This window comes from Ictidomys tridecemlineatus, chromosome X (assembly GCF_052094955.1).
Source record: "Ictidomys tridecemlineatus isolate mIctTri1 chromosome X, mIctTri1.hap1, whole genome shotgun sequence".
NCBI classification, from domain to species: domain Eukaryota; kingdom Metazoa; phylum Chordata; class Mammalia; order Rodentia; family Sciuridae; genus Ictidomys; species Ictidomys tridecemlineatus.
In genome coordinates, this window is record NC_135493.1 from 108,568,154 (window position 1) to 108,588,025 (window position 19,872).

Sequence of the window (19,872 nt, forward strand, 5' to 3'; positions counted from 1 at the left end):
AGCACTGGCCTAACATGTATGAGGCCCTGGGTTCGATATTCAGCAACACATATAAATAAATGAATAAAATAAAAGTCCATCAACATCTAAAAAAATATTTTAAAAAAGAAGGGCTGGAAATGCAGCTCTGTTATTAAGCCCCAGGGTTCCATCCCCAGTACCAAAAAAAAAAAAAAAGAGAAGATGACTGCCTAATCTCTCCATTTACAGTTATATTTTATCCTAAAACTAAGGAACACATTCATTATTACCTTTGCATTTAAAAAATATCCAGTCATGGGCTGGAGTTATGGCTCAGTGGCAGAGCACTTGCCTCCCACATGTGAGGCAATGGGTTCAATCCTCAGCACCACATAAAAATAAAGATATTGTGTTCATGTATAACTAAAAAAATATTTTAAAAAATATCCAGGGTTAGGGATATAGCTCAGTTAGTAGAGTGCTTGCCTTACATGCAGGAGGCCCTGGGTTCTAATCCCCAGCACCAAAAAAAAAAAAAAAAATCCAGTCCTTGCTGGGCATGGTGGCACATGCCTGTAATCCCAGTAATTTGGGAGGCTGAGGCAGGAGGATTTGCAAGTTTGAGGACAGTCTCAGTGATTTAGCAAGGCCATTAGCAATTAAGTAAGACCCTGTCTCAAAGTAAAAATAAAATTTAAAAAGAACTGAGGATGTGATTTGGTGGTAAATCACTTCTGGGTTCAATTCCTAGGACCAAAATAATAATAATAATAATTTGTTAAATCCAGTTCTAATCAACCATTTTAATATCAGTATATAATCATGCTTTGATATGATAATGATGATTAGCATGAAAATCTGAAAATAATTATCATGATTTTTTTTTTAGAAAGAGAGAGAATTTTAATATTTATTTTTTTTTTTTTAGTTTTCAGCAGACACAACATCTTTTGTTTGTATATGGTGCTGAGGATGGAACCCGGGCCGCACGCATGCCAGGTGAGCAGGCTACCACTTGAGCCACATCCCCAACCCTTATCATGATTTTTAAATGACAAAAGGGACTTTGCAGATGTGATTAAGTTAAGGATCTTGGGTTGTCCAGGTGGGCCCAGTGGGATCACAAGGATCCTATCATTATCATGGTAATTTCACTAAAATCATCCCTTCTGCATTTATTAATTGTATTTGTAAAGTACAACTTTCCTTCATCTATTGAGGATATTTGGTTACTTGAAATACAGATTTTACTGGAAATACTAAATAAAATGCTTACTTTTTTACTACTACCACTATTCATGATAAGTAGTTGATTTAATATCTTTGTCAAATAGTGACAAAAATTTTCAGACCTTCCCTATTTTGAGCATCATTATTAAATCATGCATTTTCATAAATTCCATCTGTTTCACTTCACTGCTATTATTAGCATTTGTAATGTTCTAAATGTCATGACTATATCCGATGGAACATGACTGCATTGATCCTTGAGAAATTTACTGACTTCTAGCACAATAAGATATCTCTGGCTCTCCTTGTACTTTCCCTGACCCAGACCTGAAAAAACCACTCCTTCAGAAAGCCCCTGTTCTCTTTTATGAGAATTGGTTTTTAGAGACAACAACCTGGCCACTAGTGGTGTTAACTATTATGAAGTAATGTTGCTTTTAGGGCACTTCAATAGACAGAGCTAGGAAAAAAACATACATGTTTGTAGAAGATAGATTCTAAGGTGGCCTCCTCCTGATCCCTGCCTCTTGGTGTATCATGTTCCTCTGTGTGCCTCTCCTCTTGAACGTGGGAAGAACTGTGACTTCCTTCTAATCAATAGTATATGGCAAAGGTGACAGATGTACATGATTACATGTACATGATTATATCATATACATAATGACTATATTATGATTGTAATACCCCTCTTATAAGGAGACTCTCTCCCTTGCTGACTTTGCAGAAGCCAGATGCCTATGGAGAAGGTCACATGGCAAGGAACTGAGAGCAGCCTCTGGCTGACAGCCTGCTAGAAACGGAGGCCCTCAGTGTAGCAGGCTGCAAGGAATTAAAGGTTGCCAGCAGCCACATGGTCTTGGAAGCAGATGAAACTGCAGGCTGGGCCAAGGTACTGTGGATGGAGCCCAGGGTCTCGCCCATGCTAGGCAAGAGCTCTGCTACTGTTACAACTCTCAGCCCCTGACCGGCGCTTTGATTAAAACTTTGTGAGACCTAAAAGCAGAGCATCTAGTTAAACCATGCTCAGACTCCTGACCCACAGAAAGTGTGAGACAATAATATGTCTTGTTTTAAACCCCTAAGTTCGTGGTAATAGTATTATGTAGGAATAGATAGCAAATATAATTCTTAGTTATGGGCTTATATAAAAATTTCAAATCAATTTTAATATTATGGTCTTTTACTTAGTTTATTGGATTTTGTCTAATATTTTTTATAAATAATGGAACTACTGGGACTCTCCCCTGGAAGACCATATAGCAAATTATAAACAAGAACAACAAAACCCTGAAAATGAGTGATCTCCTCCCCTTGTATTTTTCCATTCTTCCCCCTTTGAATGAGAACATTTATTCATTTATATTTATCTTATAGCCTTGCTCATTTAAATAAACTATATCTATGAAAGCACTCCATAATTTTAGCCTTAGAATTCCTTTAAATTGTTATTGAAAATTGTAATATTCCATGTTAATATAGTACTATATGGGGGCTAGAGCTGTATCTCAGTGGTAGAGCACTTGCCTAGCATGCATGAGGCACTGGGTTTGGTCCTCAGCACCACATAAAAATACATAAATAAAATAAAGGCATTCTGTCCATCTACAACTACAATTTTTTTAAATATAGTACTGGGCTGGGGTTGTGGCTCAGTGGTAGAGTACTTGCCTAGCATGTGTGAGGCACTGGGTTCGATTCTCAGTACCACATATAAATAAATAAAATAAAGATCAACTGACAACTAAAAAATATTTTAAAAAATATAGTACTATATGGTTTAAAAAGATTTTTTTTCATGTGTAAGTTTTTCTAATAAATTTTGGAATAGCATTTAATTCTCAGAACTGTGATTTAGGCAAAATTATGGATTATTTGCTTTACACTAACAGTATCTATTCCTCCAAATGAGCTTCCTCTATGTTCTTTGTTTATTTATTTATCTTTTTTGTGTTACTGAGGACTGTACCTAGGAGGATTTATCCTCAGCATTTTTTTTTTTTTTTTGGTACCAGGGATTGAACTCGGGGGCACTTGACCACTTTTTGTATTTTATTTAGAGACAAGGTCTTAGTTGATTATCACCTTGCTGTTGCAGAGGCTGGCTTTGCATTTGTGATCCTCCTGTCTCAGCCTCTGGAGCTGCTGGGATTATAGGCATGGCCACCATGTTGTCTCTTCAGCCCTTTTTTGTGTATGTGGTGCTAGGGATTGAACCCAGGGCCTTGTGCATTTTAGGCAAGCACTCTACCAACTGAGCTATATTCCCAGCCTCCCTCCTCAGCTGTTTTTGAGGCAGAGTCTCACTTGGTTGCTAAGAATGGCCTTGAACTTGTGATCCTTTTGCCTCAGTTTCCTGAGTCGCTGGGATTACAGGTGTGTGCCACTTTTGTTCACCACTTATAGTGAACAAAAATGTCTGTAATCTAAAGCAATCATTTCTTTTTTTTTCTTATTTAAGCACCTATTAAAAGTAATACATGATGACATCACTTTAGTAAATAAACCAACCACTTATTTTAAAAAATATTTCAGGATTTAAAAAATTATATAAATCTTCCTGCTCAAAAACAAGGTGTTTTTAAATATTCACTTGAAATAATTTTTCTTAATACTGATAAAAGAAAATTTACTCAAAGCTTATCATGGTGGCTCAAACCTGTAATTCCAGCTACTTGGGAGGCTGAGGGAGGAGGATCTCAAGTTTGAGACCAGCCTCAGAAACTTAGCAAGACCCATCATAGAGAAGAGAAAAATTTCTCAGATTCATTTTGAATACCCTTTTATTACTTTCAGGTACATCATTAACATAATATATTAGAGAAAAATATTTCAGCCTGACAAAAATAGCGTTTCCCAAAAGTAATATTTCCAGTAACAACTTCTCTGGTGAATACTTGACAGCAAATATAGTGAAATATCTCACACCCACCCTACACAGGGTAATAAATATTCCTGTAATGCATCATATAGAAAGAGACTGGACTGGTTTTATAGAAGCTTAAGGAATAATGGGTTAGTTCTCTGAACAAATACAAATTATGTAAGAGATTAATTTAAATCAAAGATTTTTCCAGCACAGTTTCCCATGTTCCTTAAAACTCTGTTCTATATCATGAAACTGCTTATCCTAGATTAATAATGCATTGAAGCCAGGTGTGAGTGCACACCTGTAATCCCAATGACTTGGGAGGCTGAGACAGGAGGATCACAAATTCAAAGCCAGGAGCTGGGGGTGTGGCTCAAGTGGTAGCGCGCTCCTCTGGCATGCGTGCGGCCTGGGTTCGATCCTCAGCACCACATACAAACAAAGATGTTGTGTCTGCCGAAAATTAAAAAATATATATTAAAATTCTCTCTCTCTCTCTCTTTTAAAAAAAATTCAAAGCCAGCCTCAGCAATTTAGCAAGACCCTGTCTCAGAATAAAAAATAAAACAGGGTTGGGGATGTTGCTCAGTGGTTAAGTACCCCTGGGTTCAATCTTTGGTACCAAAAAAACATACAGATATAAATGACAAAGGAAATCTCAACAAATTTCAAAGAAGGAAGTTAAACAGACTTCACTCTCTAATAGAAAGGAACAATAAAAGTTTTTAAAAATAACTATTTAGAACACTAAAATGCTACCAAATAATTCATGGGTTCAAGATTAAATCATGATTTGGCAAAGGAATCTTATATATGACAAAACCACAGGCAATAAAAGAAAGCTTAGATAAACTGGTCTCCATTAAAATGAAAATTTTTTCTGTTTTAAAGAACACTAACAAGAAGATGCTCAGAAGCAGGGTGTATTGCACCCCTGTAATCTCAATGACTCAGGAGGCTGAAGCAGGAGAATCTCAAGTTCAAGTTCAGTGTTGATGACTTAGGGAGACCCTATCTCAAAAAAAAATCTAAAAAGGGCTGGAAATGTAATTCAGTTGTAAAGTGCCACTGGATTCAATCCCCTCTCCCACTCTCCCAAAAAAGGTGGACAGAAAACCCACAGAATGGAACGTCATGTTTGCAAATCATAAATCTGACAAGAAATTTGTACTTAGAATAAATATAAATAAATATAATATAATAAATATAATAATTTTTTTTAAAAAGTAAAAAATGGCAAAGGATCTGAATTTCTCCAAAGAACATACAAATGGCCAATAAGCATATGAAAAGACGCTCAACATCATTAGGTATTAGAAGAATGAAAATCAAATGACAGTGAGATACAATTTCAGTCAGTAGGATGTCATGATAATCAGTAGGATATTTTGATGTCAGTAGAACGTCATAATAACCGATAGGAACTCTCATTTTTTTTTTTGTGGGTGATAATGCAAAATGATACAGCCACTTTGGAAGCCAGTTTGGCAATTTCTTACAAAATTAAACAGACTCTTCACATATGATCCAGCAATCCCACTCCTTGGTATTTACCTAGAATTAAAAACTTATGTCAACATATAAACCTGCATGTGAATGTTTATAGCAGCTTCATTCATAATTGCCAAACTATGGAAACAACCAAGATGACTGAAAATTGGTGAATGAATAAACAAACTGTGGTATATTCATACAAAGGACTGTTATTCAGTGATAAAAAGAAATAAGCTATCAAGTCAGAAAAAAAAATACATGGAGGAAAGAAACTTCAATGCATATTGTTAAATTTTTAAAAAGCCAATTTGAAAGGCTACATACTATTTGATTCTAACTATATTACATTCTGGGAAAGCCAAACTATGAAGACAGTAAAAAGATCAGTGGTTGCCAGGTACTTGAAGGGAGGAAGAGATAAGAGGTAGAGCACAGGTGATTTTTAGGACAGGGAATCTATTCATTAGACATTCGTCAAAACTCCTTAGAATGGGAACTGGGTTGTAGTTTAGTGGCAGAGTGCTTAGCATGCAGAGACCCTAACACTGAAAAAAAGAAAAGAAACCCTAGAATACACAACCCACAAAGAATGAACCTTAATGTAAACTGTGGACTTCAAAGGAAAAAGAATCTGCTGAAGGATAAACAATGCAAAATAAAATGAATGCAGCCATAGAAGTCATAATAACAGGGGCTGGGATGTAACTCAGTGGTACAGCTCTTGCCTGGCATGCATGAAGCCCTGGATTCAATCCCCAGTACTGCCCCCCCCCCAAAAAAAAAGGAAAAGAAAGTTTTAATAACAAGTGTTGGTAAGAATGCAGAGAAACTGTCACCCTCATATACTCTTGGTGCGAATATAAAATAGTGCGGCTGCTTTGAAACACAGTGTAGCAGTTTCTCAAAATGATTAAGTATAGAATTGTATAACCCAGCCATTTCACTCTTTGATATACTCTGAACAGAAATGAAACATAGAAGTTCTGCTAAGGCTGGGTTGATCTTGAAAAGGGGCAGCTTTTCTGCCATAAAGTAGTCTCAGTGGGTGATGTAAATGCATAGCAGCACTATCAGAGGAAGTGACAATTTGAGAGAGAAGGATTAGCATCTCTCCTAACCTGAGGTCACCATAGTGGTTGGGGCAAGCACATTCTTGACTGAGGTTGTATCAGACAAAAGAGATTTTAAGACAAGAAATATTACTAAAGACAAAGAGGTACATTTCATGATGACACTAGCATCAGTACATTAAGAAGACATAGCTGCACACACCTATAATCCCAGTGGCTCAGGAGGCTGAGACAGGAGGATCGTGAATTCAAAGCCAAACTCAGCAAAAGTGAGATGCTAAGCAACTCAGTGAGACCCTGTCTCTAAATTAAAAAAAAAAAATACAAAATAGGATTGGGGATATGGCTCAGAGGTTGAATGCCTCTGAGTTAAAAAAAAAAAAGATATAACAAAATGATAAATTACATATATACTTAATAAGAGCCTCAAAACATATGAAGAAAAACATGAAAGAAGTCAAAAGGGAAATAATTCAGCAATAATAGGCAAAATTTTCTTTTTATTTTTTCCCTCCCCCACCTTTTCCCCCTTCCTTCTTTCCTTCCTTCCTTCCTTTCTCTTTCTCTTTTCTTTCTTCATTTTTTTTTTCTGATACTGGGGATTGAACCGGGGGCTGCTTTGCCACTAAGCCACATCCCCATACCTTTTTTTTAAAGTTTGAGACAAAGTCTTGCTAAATTGTTGAGGCCAGTCTTGAACTCATGATCCTCCTGCCACAGCCTCCCTGGTCACTAGGATTACAGGTTTACACCATCACACCTGGTTCCCAGCCCCTTTTCTTTTTTTTTTTTTAATTTTTGAGGCAGGTTCTCACTAAATTGCCCAGTCTGGCCTTAAACTTGAAAACCTCCTGTCTCAGCCTTCTGAGTAGCTGGGATTACAGGTATGGGTCACTGCACCTTGATGTAGGCAAAGGTCCCCTAATCTCAAGAATTGACAGACCAACTAGAGAAAAGACTTGAACTACACTATTGTAGTGTTGGCAAAATAATGCCCCCAATGATGTCCACATCTTAATCTCTAGCACTGGATGTAAGGGCCATCTAGCTGTGACATCTGTCACCCCACCACTGATGGCCAGGGTTGAATCAGCTGATCTGGCTGGTTAGGCAGGTATGGACTTCCTCCTTCACCACTTCATGTGCAATGTGCATCCCTCCTAAAGCTGAACCCTCAGTGGAAGAGGATGACCTTTCCTGACAGAAAAAGATTGTTCTTTGGTCAAGGGTGTATGAGCAGCTGCACTCCCCTGCTAGAACCTCCAAACAAACTCTTAATCCCTAGTATCTAGAAATATGTTACTTAACATGACAAATGAGATTCAGTAGCCATGATTAAATTAAATATCTTAAGATCTGGAAAATATCCTGAATTATCTGGGTGGGCTCAATGTAATTACAAGGGTCCTCATAAGTGAAAAGGAGGCAGGAGAGTATGAGAGTGATACATGCAAGAAAGACACCACCAGCTCATTGCTGAGGATTTTTTTGGGGGGTGGAGGGTACTAGGGATTTGACCCAGAGTTGCTCTACCACTGAGCTATATCTCCAGCCTTTCTAATTTTTTTTTTTTTTTTGAGACAGGTTCTTGCTCAATTGCCAAGGATGGCCTGTAACTTGTGATCCTCCTGTCTTAGCTTCTGTAGTAGCTGAGATTACAGTGTGCACCACCACACCTGACTTATTTGCTGACTTTGAAGACAAAGGAGGGCCATGAGCAAACTGAATGAAATCGAAAAGACAACATATCAATATTTACAAGACATAGATAAAACAGTGCTGAAAGGAAAAATCTCACAACATTAAATTTCCAATAGAAGAACTTAGAAAAAGAAGACCAAGAGCCAGGTGTGATGGTGCATGCCTGTTATGCCAGCTACTAAGGAGGCTGAGTCAGGAGGATTGCAATTTAGAGCCAGCCTCAGCAATTTAGTGACACCCTGTCTCAAAATAAAAATAAAAAGGGCTGGGAGTGTAGTTCAATGGTAGAGCATGCTTGGGTTAAATCTCCAGTACAAAAATGAAAAGAAAAGAAAGGAAAAAAGAAGAGTAAAATAAACCCAAAGACAGCAAGCAGAGGAGGGAAATGACAAAGATCAGAAATCAATGTGAAAACAGAAGAACAACAGAGAAAAAAATCAAAGAAACAAAAGTTGGTTCTTTGAATAACACCAATAAAATTGACAACCCTCTAGCAAGATGAGAGGGGGGAGGAATGTAGACACAAATTATGAATATTGAGAATGAAACAGAGTGCTGGGCGTGATAGTGCACACATGTAATTCCAGCAACTGGGAAGGCTGAGGCAGGAGGATAGCAAGTTCAAGTCCAGTCTCAGCAATTTAACAAGGTCTTAAGCAATTTAGCCAGACCCTCCCTAAAAAATAAAAAGAGCTGGAGATGTGGCTCAGTGGTAAAGCATCCCTGGGTTCAATCCCTGTACAAAAATAAATAAATAAAAAGAAACAAGGGATATCATCACAGTCCCTGTGGACATCAAAGGACAATAAGGAATACCACAAACCATTTTACATGAAAACTTACCAACTAAGATGAAATGCACCAATACTTCTAGAAATACAAACTACTACGATGCATGCAATATAAAAATACAAAACTTAAATAGTCCTATATTTCTTTAAGAAATTGAGTTCTTAATCTTCAAAATCCCACGTAAAATGATGTAGCCACTTTGGAAAATAGTTTGGCAGTTTCTCAAGAAGTTAAAACATAATTACTATGACCCATCAATTCCACTTCTAGGTACGTTCACAAAAGAATTGAAAACAGGTGTTTAGATGAAAACTTGTATTCGAATATTGCACCACTATTCATAATAGCCCAAACATGGAAACAACCCAAATGTCCATCAACAGATGAATAGATAAACAAAATATGGCATATTATTCTGTTATAAAAAGAAATGAAGTACTGACATATGCTGCAACATGGATGAACTTTGAAAACATTATACTAAGTGAAAGAAACCAGATACAAAAGACCATATATTATACGATTCCATTTATATGAATTATCCAGAGTTGGCAAATCCATATAAACAGAAAGTATATTAGTGGTTGCCAAGGGCTGGGAAGAATGGGAATGGGGAACAACTGCTTAATGGATTTCAACTGCTTAGGGTTTCACTTTTGGGGTGATGAAAATATTCTGGAATTAGATAGTGGTAATGATTGCACAACATCATGAAATTACTTAATGTCAATTGTACACTTTAAAATGGCTAAATGGGAAAATTGATGCTATGTGTATTTTACTACAATAAAGAAACAACTTTTTCAAAAGAATCATACACTATGATCATGTTCCGTGGATGCAAATCTGGTTCAATATTCAAAATCAATCAATGTAATCCATCACATTAAAAAGTTAAAAAAGAAGAATCACAGAATCATATCAATTGATATAGAAAAAGATTTGACAAAATTCAACAATCAATCCTGATAAACATTTACAGAAAACTAGGAATAGAAGGTAATTTCTTTAATTTGATTTTAAAAACCTACAAAAAATCTTATAGCTAACATTATACTTACTGGTGAAACACTAAACGTTCTCTCCTTAAAAACAGGAACAAGGCAGAGATGACTCTTCTCATTATATTCAACATAATACTGGATGTTTGGGCTGGGGTTGTAGCTCAGTGAGCTGGGGTTATATCTCAGTGTGGAGAGCTTGCCTAGCACATGAGGCACTGGGTTTGATTTTCAGCACCACATAAAAATAAATAAATAAATAAAAGGTATTGTGTCCATCTATGACTAAAAAAAATTTTTTTAAATACTGGGTGTATTTAGAGCCAGTGCATCAAGGAAATAAAAGATATCTTGATTGGAAAGAAATGAAAGTGTTCTTATTTTCAGATGACATGGTTGTCTATATAGAAAATCTATAAAAGAATTCCTAGAATTAACAAGTGAGTTCAATAAAGTCACAGCAAATAATCCAATTACAATGGAATCTTCAGGATAAACATAATAAATACTAAATCAATTGTGTTTTCATGTATCAGCAATTAACACATGGATACCAGACTTTAAAATATAATGTGGTGGATTACATTGAATGATTTTGAATATTGAACCAGATTTTCATCCATGGAACAAACCTCACTTCATCATGGTGCATGATTCTTTTTAAAGGGTTGGTTTTTGTTTTGTTTTTGTTTTAATTTTTTTAGATGTTGATGAACCTTTATTTTGTTCATTTATTTATATGCAGTGCTGAGAATCAAACCCAGTGCCTCACACATGCTAGGCAAGCGCTCTACTACTGAGCCACAATCCCAGCCCAAGAGGTTTTTTTTAATATTTATTTTTTGGTTGAAGTTGAACACAATACGTTTATTTTATTTATTTATCTTTATGTGGTGCTAAAGATTGAACTCAGGGCCTCACACTTGCTAGGTGAGCACTCTACCACTGAGCCACAATCCCAGCCCAAAGGATTGTTTTTGATTGTACTAAAATACACATAGGATTTACAATTGCTCAGAAAAAAATGAAATAAGTAGGTGTAAATCTGGCAGAACATACATAGGACTTTTATGTTGAACATTATCAAACATTGATAAAAAATTTAAAAGATTTAAATAAAGGGAGAGACAGTCTGTGACCATTGGTTGAAAGATTTAACACAGAAAAAGGTGCCAATTCTCTACAAATTGACATATAGGCTTAGTACAATTCCTATCAAAATCCTGGAGATACACACACACACACACACACACACACACACACACACACACACATTTTTTTTTGTTGTTAGTAAGGGGGTAACAGGGTTGAACCCAGGTATGCTAAATTTGCTGAGGCAACTTTGAACTTATGATCCTCCTGCCTCAGCTTCCTGTGGTGTCACCACACCAGGCGGCAATATTTTTTTTTTCTATTGAAACAGACAAGCTTATTCTAAAACGGATATGCAAGGAAAAGTGATTAATTTAACTAATGTAATTTATCTAAAATAATCTTGAAGAACAAGAATAAAGTGTAAGGACTCAGGCAACTGATTTCATGATTTATTATAGTAGTAATCCAGATTGTGTGACACTGGTACAGAGATAGACATAAATCAATGAAACAGATGGAGAACCTAGGAAACAGATCCACATACATATGCTCAACTGCCTGGCATGGTGGCACATGCCTATAATTCCAGCGACTTGGGAGGCTGAGTCAGGAGGATCTCAGGTTCAAGGCCAGCCTCTGCAATTTTGCAAGACCTTATCTTGAACTTAAGATGCTAATAAGAAAAAGGGATGGAGGGGCTGGATGCAGTGGCACGTGCCTGTAATCCCAGCGGCTAGGGAGGCTGAGGCACAGAGGACCACGAGTTCAAAGCCAGTCTCTGCAAAAAGCCAGGCACTAAGCAACTCAGTGAGAACCTGTCTCTAAATAAAATACAAAATAGAGCTGGGGAGTGTCTCTGGGCTCAATTCCCAGTACCACAAGAATATGCCCAGCTGATTTTTTTTTATCAAAGGTGCAAAAGTAATTCAATGGAGGAAGGATAGCCTTTTCGATAAATGGTGCTGTAGCGATTATACATTTATAGGCAAAATAATGAAACTCAATTTAAACTCACACCTCATAAAAATTAACTCAAAATGGATCTTGGTCTTAAGACATAAAACTATAAAACTTTTAGGGAAAAAAATGAGAAATATCTCAGAATCTAGAGCCAGGCAAAGTGTTCTTAAACTTAATACCCCAAAATGGGTAAGTTGAATTTCACCAAAATGTAAAAATTTGCTGTGAAAGAACCTATTTAGACTATGAAAAAAGTCAGGCTAAAGACTGGGAGAAAATATTTGCAAACCACATATTTGACAAAGGATTACTGTCTCAAAACTCAACAGGAAAAAAAGCAAATAATTCAATTAGAAAAGGAGGAAAGATTGAACAAGCATTTTACCAAAGAGGATATACAGAAGATAAATAAGCCCATGAAAAGATACTCAATACCATTAGCTACTAGAGATGCAAATTAAAACTATAAAAAGATATTACCACATGCCTATCAGAGTAGCTACAATAAAAAATAGTCACACCAAGTCCTGATAAGGATGTGGAAAAACGGGACACAATTTTGGTGGGAACATAAATGGTATAACCACTCAGAAAAAGTTTGACAGGTTTTATTTTATTTTGGTGTGTGTGGTCCTGAGGATTGAACCCAGGGGTGTGCTCTACCACTGAGTTATACCTCCACCCCTTTTGTAAATTTTTCATTTTGAGACAGAGTTTCACTAAATTGCCAATGCTGGCTTCAAATTTGTAATCCTCCTACCTCAGCCTCCCAAGTAGCTGGGATTACAGGCATGAACCATCACATTTGGCAATTTTTTTGTGTGTGGGGTACCAGGCATTGAACCCAGGGCTGCTTAACCAATAAGCCACTTCCCCAGCCTTTTTTTTTTTTTTTTTTTTTTGAGACAGGGTCTCACTAAGTTGTTTAGGGCCTCACTAAATTGCTGAGGCTGCCTTTGAACTTGCAATCCTTCTGCTTCAGTCTCCCAAATTGCTGGGATTATAGGCATGAGCCACCACATTGGGTCACCTGACAATTGTGACCGTTTTGAAAACTAAACATAGCCTCCCAGTGGCTTGAGAGGCTGACAGGAGGATCACAAGTTCAAAGCCAGCCTCAGCAAAAGCAAAGTGCTAGGTAACTCAGTGAGACCCTGTCTCTAAAAATAAAACACAAAATAGGGCTAGGATGTGGCTCAGTGGTCAAGTGCCCTTGAATTCAATTAAAAACTAAACATGTAACTTTTATAGGAAATTATCATGCAACACAGCAATTATACTCCTAAGCGTTTATCCTGGAGGACTGAAAACTTATTTGCGGGGGAGTACTAGGGATTGAACTCAGGGGCACTCAATCTCTGAGCCACATTTCCAGCCCTATTTTGTATTTTATTTAGAGACAGGGTCTCATTGAGTTGCTTAGTGTCTTGCTTTTTGCTGAGATTGGCTTTGACTTTGTGACCTCCTGCCTCAGCTTCCCAAGCTGCTGAGATTATAAGCATGTGCCACCGGCTGAAAACCAAACTTAAATTCACACAAAGACCAATACAGGGGCTGGTAATAGTGGTAGAGTACATGCTTTATATGCATGAGGCCCTGGGTTATATCCCCAGCATCATCCAGATGAACAAAATAAAAAAGACCTGTGCATGAATGTTTCTAGCAGCTATAATTATAACAGGTAATAACTGGAAACAACAGAGATGTCCTTCAATAGGTGATAAGTTAAAACAAACTATGATATATCCATTAAACAGAATACTATTTGGTAACAAAAAGGAACTATTTTTTAAGAATTTTTTTAGGAGGCTGGGAATATAACTCAGTTGGTAGAGTGCTTACCCCGCATGCACAAGGCCCTGGGTTCAATCTCCAGCACCATAAAAAAGTTTTTTGGTTTTGTTTTTTCTTTTTTTTTTTTTAGTTGTAGATGGACACAATACCTTTATTTATTTATTTTTATGTGGTGCTGAGGATGGAACCCAGTGCCTCACACATGCTAGGCACTCTACCACTGAGCTACAACCCTGACTGGAACTAACTATTGATATACACAACAACTTGGGTAAATCTTCAAAGAATTATGCTAAGTGCAAAAAAGTTAAATAAATAAATAAAGCAAATCCTAAAATGTATGATTCCATTTATATAACATTCTTTTGTTTTTGCACCAGAGATTGAACCCAGGGGCACTCAACCACTAAGCCAACATCCCCAGACTCATACATACACACATACATGTATATTTTTAATTTAGAGACAGGGTCTTGCTAAATTGCTAAGGCTGGCTTTGAACTTTCGATTCTAACTTCAGCCACTGGGATTTCAGGCATGCACCATTGTGCCCAGGTTTATATAACATTCTTGAGATAACAAAATTATTGAAATGGACACCAGATTAGTAGTTACCAAAAGTTAAGGATGGAGGGTAGGAGGAAAGCAGATGTGCCTGCATGAGAGTAATATGAGGCATCCTTGTGGATGAAAAAAATCATGTACAACTATCAATGTCAGTATCCTGGTTGTGATATGGTACTACAGTTTTGTAAGATGTTACTATGAGGGAATACTGGGTAAACTGTACAGGGGATCTCTCTGATTTCTTAGGACTGCATGTGAATCCATAGTTAACTCATAATAAAAAGTTTAATTTGTAAAATAGGATGGGATACAGAGAAAGTGATGCTTAGAGGGAAATTCACAGCTTTAAATGTCTATATCAGAAAAGGAGGGATCTAGCCAATAACCTATGCTTCTGTCTTAAGAAACCAGAAAAATGGGCTGGGGTGCAGCCCGGGTTCGATCCTCAGCACCACGTACCAACAAAGATGTTGTGTCCGCCGAGAACTAAAAAATAAATATTAAAAATTCTCTCTCTCAAAAAAAAAAGAAAAAGAAACCAGAAAAATAAGGGCAAACACTCAAAGCAAATGTAAGAAAGAGTAAACACGAAAGAACGGAAATCAATGAAACAGAAAAAAAAATAAGCAAAATCAAAGGAATTAAAAGTGGGTTCTTTGAAAAGATCTATAAAATTGACAAAATTTAGCCGGGTGTGGTGGCATACACCTGTAATCCCAGCAGTTTGGGAGGCTGAGGCAGGAGGATCATGAGTTCAAAGCCAGCATTAGGAACAGCGAGACACTAAACAACTCAGTGAGACCTTGTCTCTAAAATAAAAAAAAATTGACAAAACTTTAGCTAGATTGACCACATTAAAAAAAAAGAGAGAGAAGACATAAAATAACCAAAATCAGGCTGGGCACAGTGGTGCGCACCTGTGTTTCTGGTAGAAATTGGGATCTGGTCCGTGTTCTACAGAGTGAATGAATGAACACTAGAAACACTGAGATAAGAAAGTGAGCAGAAATTTATTATTATTATTATTATTATTATTATTATTATTATTATTATTATTATTATTATTATTTGGTACTGGGGATTGAGCCCAGGGGCGTTTGACCACTAAGCCACATCCCTACCACATCCCTACCCCTTTTTTATATTTTATTTAGAGACAGGGTCTTGCTGAGTCACTTAGGACCTCACTAAATTGCTGAGGCTATCCTTGAACTTGTAATCCTCCTGCCTCAGCCTCCTGAGCCTCTGGGATTACAAGCTTGCATAATCACGTCCAGCTGAAAGCAGAAATTTATTAGAGAAAGTTAAGGTTCAAAAGTTTAAGAAAGCTCCCAAGGGAGAGTATGGAAGGGGCAAGAGTGCTGCTGTGGTCTCTTGCATTCCCTCTCCTAAAGGCACATGAGGGGAAGTTGACTGACCCCCTTATAACCCGTCCTTGAGATTTTAATTGTTGCAAGCACAGGCTCTGGCGAAATTGTATAATTGTCTTTTTGTGAGGAGTCTTGTCCCTTTTGGGAAACAGATGTTGTTTGACATGTTGGAGCATATCAAACGGCAGAGCATACCTCAAACGATGATCCTCACATCCGTCCTCCTTATCAACCCCCATCATTCTTTCCTGCTCTGACTGCCTATTTCCCCTACCTCACCTGCAATCCCAGCTACTTGTGAGGCTGAAGCAGGAGGGTCACAGGTTCAAGGCCAGCCTGGGAAACTTAATGAGACCCTGTCTCAAAATAAAATAAAAAGGACTGGGGATGCCACTCAGCAGTAGAGCCCTGCTGGGTTCAGTCCCTAGCACCAAGAAGAATAAAAGAAAGAAAAAAGAAACCCTCAAATCAGGAATGGAAGACGACATGACTACCTACTCTACAGAAAATAAGGGATTATATCGACAATTTTATGCCCACACATTAGAAAACTTAGATGAAAGGGATAAATTTCTAAAAAAGATACAGATTATCAAAATTAACCCAATAAGCAGTGAAAAATATAAATATTCCTATAATGAGAAGTTGAATCAGTAATTTAAAATAGCCCCCAAAAGAACAGCTCAGTTCCAATAGCATTGTTGAATTTTTTTCCTTTTTTTGTTTTCTTTTTTCCTTTCCTTTTTTTTTTTTAATCATACTAGGAATTGAACCCAAGGCTTCAAGCATGTTAGACAAGTACTCTACCATTAAGATACATCTCCAGCCCTTTTAACTTTTTATTTTGAGATTAAGTCTCACTAAATTGCCCAGGCTGACCTTGAATTTGAGATCCTTCTACCCCAACCTCTTGAGTGTCTGGGATTACAGGAATATGCTACCACACTCAGATTCCATCAAACATTAAATGAAATATTACTAGCCAGGCATGGTGGCACCTGCCTATAATCTCAGTGGCTTGGGAGGCTGAGGCAAGAGGATTGCAAGTTCAAAGCCAGTCTCATCAATTTAGCAAGGCACTTAGCAACTCAGGAAGACCCTGTCTCTAATAAAATATTAAAAAAAAAAAGGTCTGGGGGTGTGGCTCAGTGGTTAAGCACCCCTGGGTTCAATCCCCAGTACCAAAACAAAAGAAATATTACCAATCCTTTAAAAACTTTCAGAAAGAAGAGGGGGAATTGGGTCCAGTGGCACACGCCTGTAATTCCAGCAACTCGGGAGGCTAAAGCAGAAGAATTTCAAGTTTGAGGCCAGCCTCAGTAACTTGGTGAGATCTTGTCTAAAAAAAAAAATAAAAAGGACTGGGATATAGGAGGTAAAGCACCCTTGAGATCAATCCCTAGTGAAAAAGAGAAAGAGAGGAAGTGAGGAAGGAAGGAAGGAAGGAATGGAGGGAGGGAGGGATGGAGGGAGGGAAAAGGAGGGGAGGGGATGGGAGGGGATGGGAGGGGAGGGAGGGAAATAAGGAAAATAGAGGGAGAGTTGCTTAGCACCTCACTTTTGCTGAGGCTGGCTTTGAACATATGATACTCCTGTCTCAGCCTCCTAAACTGCTGGGATTACAGGTGGGTGCCACTGTGCCTAGCCTTTTTTTTTTTTTTTTTTTTTTTGAGACAGAATCTCCCTAGATGGCCCAGGTTGTCCTGAAATCTTTGAATTTGTGATCTTCCTCTATCTCAGCTTCCAGAGAGGCCAGGATTACAGGCGTGTGCCACTGCACCCAGCTTCAACTGAATGTTTATATACAATCAATAACCCAGAACTGAAATTTTAAAAACTAGCCAGGTGTGGTGGCACATGTCTGTAAGCCTGAATACTTGGGAGGCTGAAACAGGAGGATTGAAAGTTTGAGGCCAGACTTGGTAATTTATTTATTTATTTATTTATTTATTTATTTTTTTTTTGAGAGAGAATTCTTAGTATTTATTTTTTAGTTCTCGGCGGACACAACATCTTTGTTGGTATGTGGTGCTGAAGATCGAACCCGGGCCGCACGCATGCCAGGCGAGTGCGCTACCGCTTGAGCCACATCCCCAGCCCCTTGGTAATTTATTTAAAACCTTAAATTTTAAAAATGTAACCTCGTTGTACTTGATTGCTCAGCTATCTTCACAGCCCCACACGCTTGGGGGAAGAGGGAGGAACTTCTCTACAATAAGATTTTTTTAAATAAGAAAAAATAATAAACTTAGTTTCTGTACAAGAAAAAAAATTTAAATAAAAATTTAAAATTAGAGATTTCGAGGCTAGAATTGTGGCTCAGAGGTAGAGCACTTGCCTAGCACAGGCCCATCCTCAGCACCACATAAAAATAAAGGCATTGTGTTGTGTCCATCTACACCTAAAAAATAAATATTTTTTAAAAAGTAGAGATTTCATGAAGTTGAAAATTGACCTTGTGAAAAAAGATTAATATATCTTTGGAAAAGTAGGCCATGAATCATAATAGTATTTGATGGAAACTGAGATATCCCACTATGAATCAGAGAAAAAATTCAGCATTTTTTTTGGGGGGATAGGCTAACTTCATTTAGCATTATCTTCTCCAACACCATCCATTTACCTGCAAATGCCATGATTTTATTCTATTTTATTGCTGAGTAATATCCCATTGTGTATATATGGCACATTTTTTTATCCATTCATCTACTGAAGGGCATCTAGGTTGGTTCCACAGTTTAGCTATTTTGAATTGTGCTGCTATAAACATTGATGTGGCTGTGTCCCTGTAGTATGCTATTTTTAAGTCCTTTGGGTATAGACCAAGGAGAGGGATAGCTGGGTCAAATGGTGGTTTTATTCCCAATTTCCAAGAAATCTCCATACTGTTTTCCATACTGGCTGCACCAATTTGCAGTTACACCAGCAATGTATGAGTGTGCCTTTTTCCCCACATCCTCACCAACACTAATTGTTGTTTGTCTTCATAATAGCTTCCATTCTCACTGGAGTGAGATGAAATCTTAGAGTGGTTTTGATTTGCATTTCTCTAATTGCTAGTGATGATAAACATTTTTTCATATTTTGTCGATTGATTGTATATCATCTTCTGAGAAGTGTCTATTCAGGTCCTTGGCCCACTTATTAATTGGGTTATTTGTGTGTGTGTGTGTTTTGGTGTTTTAACTTTTTGAGTTCTTTATATACCCTAGAGATTAGTGCTTTATCTGATGTGTGAGGGGTAAAGATTTGCTCCCAAGATGTAGGCTCTCTATTCACCTCACAGATTGTTTCTTTTGCTAAGAAACTTTTTAGTTTGATTCCGTCCCATTTATTGATTCTTGAGTTTCAATTCTTGTGCCAAAGGAGTCTTGTTAAGGAAGTCGGGGCCTAATCCCACATGATGGATATTAGGGCCTACTTTTTCTTCTGTTAGACACAGGGTCTCTGGTTTTATTCCTAAGTCTTTGATCCATTTTGAGTTTTGTGCATGGTTGAGAGGTAGGGGTTTAATTTCATTTTGTTGTATATGGATTTCCAGTTTTCCCAGCACCATTTGTTGAAGAGGCCATCTTTTCTACAATTCATGTTTTTGGCACCTTTGTCTAATACAAAATAAGTGTAATTTTGTGGGTTAGTCTCTGTGTCCTCTGTTCTGTACCATTGGTCTACCAGTCTGTTTTGGTGCCAACCCCATGCTGTTTTTGTTACTATTGCTCTGTACTATAGTTTAAGGTCTGGTATAGTGATGCCACCTGCTTCAATCTTCCTGCTAAGCATTGCTTTAACTATTCTGGGTCTCTTATTTTTCCAGATGAATTTCATGATTGCTTTTTCTATTTCTATGAGGAATATCATTGGGATTTTGATCAGAATTGCATTAAATCTGTATAGTGCTTTTGGATGTATGGTCATTACAGAACCCTAAAGAAGTCAAAGACCTTAGAAGATGGAAAGATCTACCTTGCCCT